This window comes from Suricata suricatta, chromosome 4 (genome assembly GCF_006229205.1).
Source record: "Suricata suricatta isolate VVHF042 chromosome 4, meerkat_22Aug2017_6uvM2_HiC, whole genome shotgun sequence".
Lineage (NCBI taxonomy): Eukaryota > Metazoa > Chordata > Mammalia > Carnivora > Herpestidae > Suricata > Suricata suricatta.
In genome coordinates this window covers 36728203-36742967 of record NC_043703.1, presented here as the reverse complement: position 1 = coordinate 36742967, position 14765 = coordinate 36728203, and the positions used below count along the sequence as shown (strand labels likewise).

Here is a 14765-nt window from a genome sequence, read left to right as displayed (position 1 = left end):
AAAAAAATTTTTTAAATGAGCTATTGGCAACTTATCAAGATACAAAGATTATTCTGCACAGTGGAGGAAACAATCAGCAACCTAAAAGTAACCAATGAAATGGGAGAAGATATTTGCAAATGACATATCACATGAAGGGTTAATATTGTAAATCTATACAGAACATATCAAACTTAATGCCTAAAAGTTAAATAATCCAGTGAAGAAATTGGCAAAAGACATGAACAGACAATTTCCAAAAGCAGACATCCAGATGGCTAACAGCCACGTGAAAAGATGCTCAGTATTACTCATCATTAGGGAGGTACAAATCAAATCCACAATGATATACCACGTCACACCTTGTCAGAATAGCTAAAATTAACACTCAGTAGACAATAGATGTTGGCAAGGATGCAAAGAAAGAGAAACCCTTTCACACTGCAGGTGGGAATGTAAACTGTTGCAGCTGCTCTGGAAAACAGTATGGAGGTTCCTCAAAAAATTAAAAATAGAACTAACCTACAACATAGCACTACTAGATATTTATGCAAAGGGTACAAAAATGTTTATTCCAAGGTGTACATGCACCCCAATGTTTATAGCTGCACTGTCTACAATAGCCAAAGTATGGAAAGAGCCCGAATTTCCATTGACTGACGAATAGATAAAGAAGTGGTGTATATATATAATGGAATATTACTCGGTGGTCAAAAAGAATGGAATCTTGCTATATGCAACAATGTGGATGGAACTAGAGTGTATTATTCTAAGCAAAATTAAGTCAATCAGAGAATGATAAATATCATTTAATTACACTCATATGTGGAATTTAAGAGATAAAACAGATAGAAGGAAAAAATAAGATAAAAACAGAGAGGAAGACAAACCAGAAGAGACTTTTAAATACAGAGAACAAACTGAAGGTTGCTGGAGGGGCATGGGTCGGGGGCTGGGCAAAATGGGTGACATGCATTAAGAAGGGTACTTGTTGAGGTGAGCACTAGGTATCATATGTAAATGATGAAATGTAAGTCAACAAATTCCATTCCTGAAAACATTACTACAGTATATGTTAACTAACTTGGATTAATTAAAAATAAATACATAAAAAAAAAACAAAGGAAAGATTAGCCAATTGGGGAAAATAAATTATTTATGGACATCCATTATTACTTTTGTTTTAAACTTTAAGTTTAGTAACCTCTCAGTATAAAGAACAGTGATTTTCCAAATGAGTTTTTGAATACAAAACCATGTATTGGAGATTTCTATCACTTTATCTATCTATCTATCTATCTATCTATCTATCTATCTATCTATCTACCTATCTACCTACCTATGTATCTATCTTTATGTATTTTACAAATGAAAGGATCTCTCCATTTCAACAATATTTACCATTAGGTTTGGGGAACTGAATGTAATTCAGAAAGATCAAACCATGTTGCAGTGTGCAGCTTCATCCCTCTTTGTCACTCTGTGTCTCTTATGGATCACTTTTGTTCATTTTCAAGATTTATTTTTTACTTGATGTGCCATGCCTGCTGACAAGTTTAAGCTCTTTCTTCTACCGGTTTTGTTTTGTTTTGTTTTGTTTTGTTTTGTTTTCCTGATATGTGTCATCATCTGACAAACTCCTAATCAATCATCAGAAATTAGTTCAAATGTAGCATTCAGAGAAAAGCTTTCCCATGCTATACCTAGACATTGTCTCTCCTTCTTTGCCCATCTATTGTTTACATAAATATTATCCTCTTACCTCTTTTTTATGAATGTGAACCCCACAAGGACTGAAATGACACTAACTTCATTTGTACTTCCATGTTATAAATGATAGCAGAGGGGCACCTTGGTGAATCAGTCAGTTAAGCATCTAAGCTGACTCCATTTTGGCTCACGTCAGGAGCCTGCTTAGGATTCTTTCTCTCCCTCTCTGTCTTCTCATCCCCTGTTTCCACTTTCTCACTCTTTCTTAAAATAAATATATTTTTTAAATGACAACAGGAATATGTATACATAAGTGCATATGCACAAATGAGCTATATGATACTTCAGAATGAAGGTAAGAACTGTACATTACATTCTCTCTATATAACATATTTCTCTGTCCAAGTGCTCTTTGCTCTGTCACTCTCCTATTCCTGTAGTTTTCAGACATTTGTATATATGTGAATTATCTGCAAACCTTTTAAAACATGGTTATTTCTGGCCTTTACCTTAAAGGATTAATTGTGCATTTGAACCAGGCACCCTGGGCTATTGTTATGCAAACAGTGCACGGATAACACTTTGAGAAGCATGTGCAGGCTACACTAAACGTTTTAGTGTATGTGCAACTCCACTGAAGTATAAGGTAAAATAGGCCATGCATGTTAAACCAAGACAGTGTCAGATTAATTTAGACTACATTTTTAATGAAGGTTTTTTGGCAATGCTCTTGCACCACTACGTGTCATTGTTAATGCCTCATTCATTTTGTGATAAGTGATATGTGAAGTTTTCCTTCTTTTCATATGTAGACTTCAAATTCATGAAAGTGAATAATTAATTTACAATTCTGGACAAAGCAGACAAAAATCTTTTCACGTACATATATACTTTCCTTTAATCTTCTGTTTTTCCAATAAGTCTCAAATTCCTTTTTTCCTCTTTCTTGTCAATAAGAACCAAGTGCGCTCTGATACCCCTGAAACCGAATATGCCAGGATAGGAAACTGTGACTAGAGCTGATGCGTCTACCTCTGTGACATATCAAGTGAAAGCCTTTCTCCCTGTCTATCGATCTACACATTTAGACGGCTTAGACAAGCATGCTATTTTAGCAAGAAACAATACAAAAAGCAGGAAAAAAAATCTTCATTGTATCTAAGCCTCGGGCTTCTCTGGGCTTGAGCCTGAGGGAATTGCATTCTTCTTCATAGGATGCAATTGCTGTCTGAACCGAAAGTTCCAATAGACTGAGAATTATTTTCAATTACATTGAGTTAGACATGACCTCAAGGTAGAATTTTTATTAAGTGGAATACTGATGGTTGTTATTACAGGAAAAGGACACACAAGCAGTAGGAGTAGCAAATAAAATGAGTTGAAGAAAGGATCTGAACTGTTTTTGAATGCTCAGAATAAGGGGATATTCCATAGGCCGCTGTTCTTTGGAGAACTTTGGTCCCCTTTGCGTGAGCAGTATTGGGCACAAAAAAGGGATTCTGTGAGGGTTTCGTTAAAAACAAAAACAAAAACAAAATTTTAAAAAAGTGTGTTTATGGATTTATATAGAAGTGATTTGATTCTCAGTTTTGATTGGCATTCTTTTCAGCTTTTGTTATAGCATTGCTTTCAAAATTTTTAAAGCATATATTCGTTAAAAACCTGCTTTCAAAACTAATTGCTAAACTAAAGGTTTATATACTCTGCCAAATAATAAAGCTATTCCTTTCCTGAAGTTTTTATTCATTCTTGAATTCACTTATTTTTTAAACATTTATTATCCATACATATTTTTACATTAGAAACATGGGGTATTGTAATTATTTCATTTTTGCTCTTAAAATATTCTACATAATAATAATTTCTCTGCAAATTCATCAGAGAATCACTATAATGTCTTGTATCATAAGAAAGATACTTTAGAAAAAATTGTAATTATGTAACAGGGTGATGATAAAGACTACCATATGCCGAATAAAAGTGAGGCAAGATTTTATTTACAGCCAGGCCAAACCTGATATCCCTGATGTTAAGGAGCAGAGAATGGCCCCGAACAAAGGTAGCAGTGAGCTTATATTGACTTTTGCAAGGCAGCAAACATCATCATTTAGTTAACCAACTAAAGTTTATAGCATTTTAGGACACCCAGTTACATTTTTACAAACAGACAGTAGTTCTCGCGGGACCTTATCAGTTTTAAAGTTCTTTGTCTTAAGACAATCTTGAAATGACCAATTATAGTTAGGCACTCCAGGTTCTGTGAGATAGTGAACACGTGACTTCCCACACATATGCTTTGTCCGGTCAGCTTCAAATGGGGGGCGGGTGCAAGTGCAATTTATGATCTAAGTTGTCTGTTTAGAAAGCAAGCAAATTTACAAGCGAGGTTAGCACGTTCTGATAATTCCAATAGTGGTCATCACATAGTCAGTCAAAACAGTGAACAGAGAGATACATTTGCAAAGCAATTTACAGAAACCAAAACAGCAAGTTAATGATTTTCAATTTTTTACTCAGATTGCTAACCTACAGCAAATTACTAATAAAATGTCGGAATAGGTAAAAGATGTTTAGTCTAATCTCTGCAGATATAGAAGCCTAATTAAATCAAATGTTTGGACAATTTAATTTTATGATAATTAAGATGTAGTTGCCAGATAACTGTTCTCTATATCCATTATCCTTTTCATTATTCAAGGAAATGTCTTACTATTTATGTTAAAAAATTCTGTTTTCAAAAAAGCTAATAATTCCAACATTTGTTCTGTTATCAATCCATTAAAAGAAGTATAATTGTTTTCTAAATGAACAGAGTCACTATACATGTAAATATTCAGAAATATTTTTGCTCTGAAGTATTGACATAAGACATTTTCTCAATTTTATATGTAGAATCCAAATAGTATGTTTTCTGAAAAAAAACCTTTTGAATTTATTCAGTTAAGCTCATACTTCAACAGAGAGATACATAATGCATTTTAACATGTATTGTTTTTCCATACATTTTTTTCAGAATATAATTCAGCAATTTACTTAGTTTAGGTATGCTATCATTTTTATATTTGTAGGGAATAACACATTTCATCATCATGAATTAATCAGTTTAAAAGTTCACAGCTGCCAATTAATTTTTGACAGAGCAGGAAAGAGTATCCAATGGAAAAATGACAGCCTCTTTAGCAGGTGGTGCTGGGAGAACTGGACAGCAACATGCAGAAGAATGAAACTAGACCACTTTCTTACACCATACACAAAAATAAACTCAAAATGGCTGAAAGACCTGAATGTGAGACAGGAAACCATTAAAACCCTTGAGGATAAAGTAGGAAACAGCCTCCTTGACCTCAACTGCAGCGATTTCCTACTTGACACATCCCCAAAGGCAATGGAAATGAAAGCAAACTGAACTCTTGGGACCTCATCAAGATAAAAAGCTTCTGCACTGCAAAGGAAACAATCAACAAAACTAATAGGCCACCGACAGAATGGGAAAAGATAGTTGCAAATGACATATCAGATAAAGGGCTAGTATCCAAAATCTACAAGGAACTCACCAAACTCCACACCTGAAAAATGAATAATCCAGTGAAGATATGGGCAGAAGACATGAACAGACCTTCTCCAAAGAGGACATCCAGATGGCCAACAAGCAATGAAACAATGCTCAGCATCATTCATCATCAGATGAGATACCACCTCACACCAGTCAGAGTGGCTAAAATGAACAAATCAAGAGACTATAGATGCTGGCAAGGATGTGGAGAGACAGGCACCCTCCTACACTGTTGGTGGCAATGTAAACTGGTGCAGCCGCTCTGGAAAACAGTGTGGAGGTTCTTCAAAAAACTATCCATAGAACTCCCCTATGACCCAGAAATACCACTGCTAGGGATTTACCCAAGGGATACAGAAGTGCTGATGCATAGGAGCACATGTACCCCAATGTTGATAGCAGCAATGTCAACAATAGCCAAATCATGGAAAGAGCTTAAATGTCCATCACCTGATGAGTGGATCAAGAAGATATGGTATATATATATATACAATGGAGTACTACATGGCAATGAGAAAGAATGACATATGGCTATTTGTAGGAAAGTGGATGGACCTTGAGCATGTCATGCTAAGCAAAATAAGTCAGGCAGAGAAGGACAGATATCATATGTTTGCACTTATAGGTCTAACAGGAGAAACCTAATGGAGGACCATGGAGAGGGGAAGGGGAAAAGAGAATTGGGGAGAGAGAGGGATGCAAAACATGAGAGACTACTGAATACTGAAAATGAACTGAGGATTGAAGGGGGAGGAGGGAGGGAAGAGGGATGGTGGTAATGGAGGAGGGCAGTTGTGGGGAAGAGCACTGGGTGTTATATGGAAACCAATTTGACAATAAACTATTTTAAAAAAATAAATAAAAATTAAAAAATAAAATAAAGCTTCACAACTATAATGTATTTTGAAATTAGGCTGATTTAGAAATTTCTTAATTAAGTTGATTTTCCCAAAGATAATTGAAAAAAATCTGTATATTAAATAAGAAGGACCACATTATGTTTTTATTTTTCCTCATGATTCATTGCTTCCATTGATTATACAAAGTTGGAAAACTGAAAAACGTCATAGCAAATCACAGGTTTTACTCATATGAAGCTTTAATAAATATAATAGTTTAATAAATATATAATATTTATAAAATTATAAATATATAATAAATATATTATATTAATATATATATAAATAAGGCACAAGAGGAGAAAGTGTAAACAGTCGTGAAGATTCCTGAATATTTGTAGGCACAGAAGCTAGTATATTTTCTTCATCTTTTGTCCATTTCAAGGAGCTTAGGCATGAGCTTACTATGGCTTATTTTATATTTCATTGCTTAAGAAGCTATCAAGTCCAACTTTGTAAGTGATTTGTAATGTACAAAACATGCATCTAAACTCCAGGGGAGTTTCAAAAGTTTAATAGTACATTACTAATCACAAGTTAACACATCTCTTCCTTATTTTGGCCAGTGGTTAGTGCCAGCCCTCGAGGCATGCTCAGAGATTAGCATAGAGCTATCCTATTCCCAGGTGTAAAATAACTCTATTCTTACGTAGTGCCTAAACTGGGCGAGCCATTTAAGACCTCTGTGGTTTCAACGTTCTCAATATTTACATTTTAATATCTTAATGGTAAGATATTCATGACATTAATTAAGATATTAATGACAAATAAGTCAAGTTTCCCAACGTTCTGTTAAAAGAGTAAGCTTCTATTGGTAGCTAGCAATTTCTGCTTATGCTCTGCCACATTCTCAGCATCCAAGATGACCTTCTCTTTCCAGTTGGATAAAATCAGGAGTGTCCTTCCTTGCCCTCTCAACTGAGGTTTTTGAGATCTACCTAGGCAAAGCCAGAAAAACTATAAAAAACTTATTTAAAGACAACCATTTCAACTTCATTACTATCCCATTTTCTTGTGTTGTAGACACAAATAGACTCTGCCTTTTCTCCTGCCATCTCATATGCCATATCCATTTCTTATCTTTAAATGCCTAGAGGCTGAGTAATGTAGGTGTTGCATATATTTTTAAATAATATGAAATGGAGACTTGAGCAAAAAATAAGTTGATCTTCTCAAAATATGTTGCTCTCTTTTTTAACTTTTTTGACAGCATACAAAGTATGTTGCTCTTACTGTTGCAAGGTTAGCAGTCATTACAATATTTTTTTCTCTGTATACACTAAATATATTTTCTCAGTTGTCCAAATAAATAAATTAGATTTCAGTGTGGCAATTGCTAACACTTAAGCTTAAGTCACTATTGACATTATTTTTTTTTTAATATATGTATATTAAAAAAAAAAGATGGCACAGCAGAAGGGAAGGCATTTCTACAAGTGCAAGCCCTCAAACAGAAGATAAACCCCTTTAGAAAGGTGCCCTTTCCATCACTGAAACCACAGGCCAAATTGCACAGCATGCCATCTTCAAATAACAGTTGAGGCAATAGAATAAATGCAGAAGCATCACAATGAATCCCACCAAATAGAACTACAGACCAATACTTCTCTACAAATTAAGTTCTTTTTTTGATTGCCAATTAAATACAAGTTTTTAACTTCATAGCTTAACAATTAAGGGTCATACACTGGAGTCAATACATATACCTAGCATTTCATTGGAAACTACTTCATGTACATAGAGCTGAAATCAGTTACAAGGTAGGACCTAACAAATGCTAGGGGAGATTTTTTTTTTAAAAGAGGTTTTTACAAGTATTAAACTTATCTTGCACACTGAAGTCATCATACATAGAGGGCAAAGTCAGAGCTTCTATATTTTTTATTCTTCAACTTTTAAAACAGTACTATAGTTGAATATTAAAACAAAAACAATAGCCAAGTAATGAGCCATGATTATAGTCCTTCACTCGTTCACTACTGCACATAAAATGCCAGCAGCGTTATTCACTGGCCCCATTAAGAGGTCTGACACTGAACACCCCCGCCCCCAGGGGGATGTTCATCATCCTCCTATACTTCTCCGTTGTAATGGCGCCATCTTTCCTGATTTGGATCAAAGTCCACCAGTTCTACCTGGTCCATTTCATCAGTCTCTTCTACTTCCTTCCTCTCAGTTAGGAATTTTTCCAGCAAAGAGAGTTTATCAGGAGAGAGAAAGCCATTCTCCAGAAAGGTTACCTTAAATTCAGTGATTAGGCAACCCGTTTCATATGGTCTACGATAAATTGGCATGCCTTCATTCAACACACACTTGATATCTCCATGTTTGATAGTCTGACCTGGATGAGAGATGATGACAATGGTTCTGTTGTCAAGAGTAGATATTGGCTTTTGAAAGCCACACAGTGCTTCAACCAGCTGTATGTCCATACACATGAAAAGATCCTCTCCTCGCTGAGTAAAAACAGCATGGTCCTTCTGATCTAAAACAATGATATCTCCTGGTTCCAGTCCAGGTTCTTGGTCCCCTTCACTATGGAATGTTATCTTCTGGCCATCTTTCATGCCTTTGTCAATATGAACTTCTAGAATCTTCTTTTTGCTCTTGACTTTAAATTAAACTTCCAAAAACTTTTAAAAAAACAAATAAAAAAAATGTGTGTGATAGAGAATATATGTAAAAGTGGTATGATAGAGAACATATATATGTTTACATACATGTGTAAAAGTAGAATGATATATGTTTATATATACATGCATATAAACATATACATATACATATGTATGTAAAAGTTGCATGATAGAAAACATGTATATATATGAATTCTTGTGATAATTCTCTAAGTTTGATTGAAATATCATAAAGTAAATATTAAAACATTTGTAAATAGAAATATATGTTCTCTTAATATTAGGTTGGCATTAAATTATACTCTTGTAGAGTGAATCACAATAACAAATTACATAAGTGATTATAACAGTTGATAAAAATATTTGATTATTAAGGTTTTATGTATTAAATGTATACAAATACATCCATAGTCCTTGAATTTAGTTTATTCTAGCTGATCTTGAAGTTCCATTGTCTTTTTTCAATTCATAGTTCTGTCATCCAGAAAGTATGAATGGCAACACAATAGTATATGTACACAGATAGTCCAAGACATATGTGTATTTGTAGATTAAAAAAAAATTTGTTACTTTCAGAACTGCTCTTTAACCATCAGAATGATTTAATGTGGTTATTTTTTAATTTTTTTAACTTTTTTTCTTTTATATTAATTGTCAAGTTGTTTTCCGTGTAACACTCAATACTCATCTCAACAAGTGCCCTCTTCCATACCCATCACCCCTCTTCTATTTTCCCCCTCCCCCATCCGCCCTCAGTTTGTTCTGAGTATTCAGGAGTCTCTCATGGTTTGCCTCCCTCCCTCTCCCCAACTATTTTTCCCCCTTCCCCTCCCCCATGGTTTTCTGTTAAGCTTCTCCTGTTCTACTTATGAGTGAAAACATATGGCATCTGTCCTTCTCTGCCTGACTTATTTCGCTTAGCGTGACACCCTTGAGTTCCATCCACATTGCTACAAATGACCATATTCCATTCTACCTCATTGCTATGTAGTATTCCATTGTATATATAAACCACATCTTCTTGATCCATCAGGTGATGGACATTTAGGCTCTTTCCGTAATTTGACTGTTGTTGAAACTGCTGCTATGAACATTGGGGTACATGTGCCCCTATGCATCAGCACTTCTGTATCCCTTGGGTAAATCCCTAGCAGTGCTATTTCTGGGTCATAGGGGAGTTCTATGGATAGTTTTTTTAGGAACCTCCGCACTGTTTTCCAGAGCAACTGCACCAGGTTACATTCCCATCAACAGTGTAGGAGGGTGCCCGTTTCTCCACATCTTTGCCAGCATCTATAGTCTCTTGATTTGTTCATTTTAGCCACTCTGACTGGTGTGAGGTGGTATCTCAGTGTGGTTTTGATTTGTATTTCCTGATGATGAGTGACACTGAGCATCATTTCATGTGTCTGTTGGTCATCAGGATGTCCTCTTTGGAGAAGTGTCTGTTCATGTCTTCTACCTATTTCTTCACTGGATTATTTGTTTTTCAAGTGTGGAGTTTGGTGAGTTCTTTAAGATTTTGGACTCTAACTCAGTATTCGATATATCATTTGCAACTATCATTTCCCATTCCATTGGGTGCCTGTTAGTTTTATTGATTGTTTCCTTTGCAGTGCAAAAGCTTTTTACTTTGATGAGGTCCTAATAGTTCATTTTTTTAATGTTTATTTATTTTTGAGAGAGAGAGAGAAAGCATGATGAGGGAGGGGCAGAGACACAGGGAAACACAGAATCTGAAGCAGGTTCCAGGCTTTGGGCTATCAACACAGAGCCCAATGTGGAGTTGGAACTCCTGACCCTTGAGATCATTACCTGAACTGAAGTTGGATGCTTAACCTAATGAGCCACCTAGACACCCCCCAACAGTTTATTTTTGCTTTTGACTTCCTTGTCTCAGGAGACATAGGTAGAAAAACGTTGCTACAATTGATTCAGAGAAATTATTGTCTGTGCTCTCTTCCTGGATTGTTATGGTTTCAGGCCTCACATTTAGATCTTTAATTCATTTTGAGTTTACTTTTCTGAATGGTATAAGAAGGTGATCCAGTTTTATTCTCTTGCATTTAGCTATCCAGTTGTTGAGGAGACTATATTTTTACCATCCCATATTCTTGCCTCCTTTGTTGAAGATTAATTTACCACATAATAAAGGATTTATATCTGGGCTCTCTGTTCTGTTGATCTATGTATCTATGTTTGTGCCAATACCATACAGTTTTTGATTAACAGGGCTTTGTACTATATCTTGAAATCTGAGATTGTGATACCTCCAGGTTTATTTTATTTATTTATTTATTTATTTATTTATTTATTTATTTATTTATTTTGAGATCGCTTTGGCTATTCACGGTCTTCTATGATTCCATACATGTATTAGAATGGCTTGTTCTAGTTTTCGAAAAATGTTGTTGGTATTTTGATAAGGATTGCTTTAAATATTTAGAATACTTTGGGTAGTTTGGACATCTTAATAATATTTGTTCTCCCAATTCATGAGCATGGAAAATCTTTCAATTTGTTTGTGTCACCTTCAATTTCTTTCATCAGTGCTTTATAGTTTTCAAAGTACAGATCTTCCACCTCTTTAGTTAAGTTTATTCCTAGGTATCTTATTATTTTTGGTACAATTATAAATAAGATTGTTTTCTTAATTTCTATTTCTGCTACTTCATTATCAGTTTTAGGATTATGTCATATTTCTGTATGTTTATTTTTTATCCTGTTACATTACTGAATTTATTTTTCAGTTCTAATAGGTTTTTGTTTGTTTGTTTGTTTTTGGTGGGCTCTTTCAGATTTCTATATATGGTATCATGTTATCTGAAGATAGTGAAATTTTACTTCTCCCTTACCAATGTAGAAGCCTTTTATTTCTTTTCTGGTCTGATTGCTGTGGTAGGACTTCCAGTACAATAAAAATGGTGAGAGTGCATATCCTTGTGTTTTTCCTGACCTCAGGACAAAAGCTCTCAGTTTTTCACCATGAATATGATGTGAATTTTTCATATATGGCCTTTATTATATTGAGGTACATTCCCTGAAAACCTATTTTGTTGAAAGTGTTTTATGATAAATGGATGGCTAAATGTTTGTCATTCTATTGATCTTTACAAAGAACCAGCTCCTGGTTTCATTGATCATTTGTTTGTTTGTTTGTTTGTTTCTGCCGTAATCTTTATTATTTCCTTTCTTCTCCTGATTTGGGGTTTTGTTTGTACTTTTTATAGCTCCTTTAGGTGAAGGTTAGGTTTTTTTATTTAAGATTTTCCTTGGTTCTTCAAATAAGCCTATTATTGCTTATATTACTATAAACTTCCTGCTTAGAACATCTTTCGCTGCATGTGAAATGTGAACACAATTTTTATAAATGAGAATTTTTATAAAATTAGTTTGTAGAGAAAATACCAGTGTTGGGGTAGAAAAACAATGAGAAATAAAAAGAAAACCATATCCAATTGTTTTACTTAAATATTGTGCCTCAGGGGCACCTGGGTGGCTCAGTGGGTTAAGCAGCCTACTTTGGCTTAGGTCATGATTTTATAGTCCGTGGGTTTGAGCCCCGCATGGGCTCTGTGCTGACAGCTCAGAGCCTGGAGCCTGCTTCTGATTCTGTGTCTCCCTCTCTCTCTGCTCCTTCCCTGCTTACTCTCTGCGTCTCTCTCTCTCTCAAAATAAAAAAATTAAGACATAAATTTTTTAAATATTGTACATCAATATCAAGGATTGGAGAAATAGAGCTAAAATTGTAGAAATGATTAAATAGTGATGGATTTTCTCTAAACTGTAGTACCTTACATAGTGTCCAGTTTCTTGCTAAATATGCCCAGACCAATTATGTTACTGGCTGTATTCTCAGCTATCTCTCTTCCTTGGATTTTGCCCATTTTCTGTGGCTGATTCTTCAAGTTTTCTTTTTATTTTGAGAGATTGCCTAGCTTCTTCCATTTTAATTTTTTTGTTAATAAATCCAGAATAATTATCAGTAATTTCCAGAAAGCTGCATATATAAAATCCCCCTAGCTCTTTCTTACCTCCTCATTGTACGTCCAGTCATTCTGAATAATTTGTTTATTCATTTGCAAACCAACTATTTTGTACATTTTGCTCTTTCCATCTAGATTATTTTATGTTACTCCTTTTTTACTACTTCATCTTTTAACTTAAGTATTTATTGTTCTTCCTTAAAACCCTAAGAACATCATCTTTTTCTAATTTTTAAATTTTATTTAAGTACAAGTTAGTTAACATATAGTGTAATAATGGTTTCAGAAGTAGAATTTAGTGATTCATCACTTAAAATACGCAGTCTTCATCCCTACAAGTTCCCTCCTTAATGCCCATCATCCATTTAGCCCCATCACCCCCATTTATCACCCCTCTAGTAACTCTCAGTTTGTTTTCTATATTTAAGAGTCTTTTCAGGTTTGCCTCTATATTTTTGTCTTATTTTTCTGTAAAACATCATATTTTCCTGAAAACTGTTTATGACTCCCCAGGCAAAATGATGTTTTCATTTTTAAAATATTTTCTTTTTTGTCTCTGTGTTCCTATAAAGTAGATAAATATAAATAAATATTGCCAGCATTATGTCATAGATTCAAAGTAGCCAAAAGTATCTGGCATAGTAGGTACTCAGTAAATGATAGTATTGTCATCAGCATTATTATTATTAAACATATATGTAGGTTTAAAAACCAGTGCCTCACATTTAAAAAGGTTTCTTGTTCTCTACAAGCATTTTTCTACAAAAATCCAATGGCCCATACCTGAAGTCCCCTATATACTTTTCCTGTGTTTCCTAATTACATTTTATTCTATCTCTTTCCCACTGCCAATCACCACGTAAGAGATCTTTCAGCAGTATATGCAAAGACTTCCTAATCCGTTTAACTTCTCCAGAAGTATACTGTAGATTGACACACTAAGGCAATAAAATATGAAAAATTCTGGGCCATGACTTTACTGTAGTCTCTGGTGGTTTCCATGTTGTGGAATGACTATGAGGTTTAAATTACTGGGAGACTTTACCCAGGGGGTAAAACCCTTATCAACAATTCAAGGAGTCTAATGTGATTGTCAGGAGAAGATAATGAGCAATGGAAAGACACCCCTGGCAAAATAAATTAAAACCTCCACAGACTGATCCTATCTTGTGATTTTTGCCTAAGGCTAGTTTTGTTTTAACACTACTCTAGGTATATTAGGAAACAGGTCTCTGTTTTATCCCTTGCTATGGGAACCACTGGTAATGCTAAGGGAAATATTAAGTAACAGTTCAGTTAACCTATGAACGTTTTCCTGGGGTGATTTCTATTATTTTTCTAGACAGCGTAAGACAGTGAGTTGAAAAGATAAATGTGAAAGCAGAAGAACTTCTATTTTTGTTTTCATTTTGACTCTCTTTCATCTCTAGTTTTTTGTTCCTGGGAATTTACGTTAATCTTCAATTCTGAAATGTAAATTAAAAAGGTTAGATCAGATGTTCTCTCAGTTCACATCCATTCCCAGATTTTGTCTGACATTCTATGTTCACTTACATGCAGAAAAAAAAAAAGCAAAAGTTATCTTCTCAACCAGAAACATCTCATTTCTGCCACTCCTGAACTCTAAATCTATATCACAACTATACTCTTGTATTCCTCTAATCCTGTAGGGTAAAATACTCTTGCAGTTGATTTGGTTACACAATCACATAGAATGTTACAATTATACTGATCTAGTCAGCCTTTGTAAGTGGATTTAGAAATCTTCCTTCTATTTCTAGGTCAATTAGAAAATCTAATGAGACTAGGAATCCAGCTGCTCTAAAAAGTACATGTACTCACAGAACACACAATATTGTATGTGATCTTATTGGAGGAGGTGGAAAGGCTACGAAGGATCCATGGCCATGATACTGGGTGGACAGGCAGTTTTGAATAAAATATATCCTTTGTCATTTCCACCTATTTATTGTTAGACACACCTCAAAAGTCTATTGTTGATGGG

The 14765-nt window shown here is 34.6% G+C and overlaps 1 pseudogene; it reads right to left on the bottom strand.

Moving 5' to 3' along the window:
- Nucleotides 1-8159: 8159 nt before the first annotated feature.
- Nucleotides 8160-12877, bottom strand: LOC115290552 (annotated as a pseudogene).
- Nucleotides 12878-14765: the final 1888 nt, after the last annotated feature.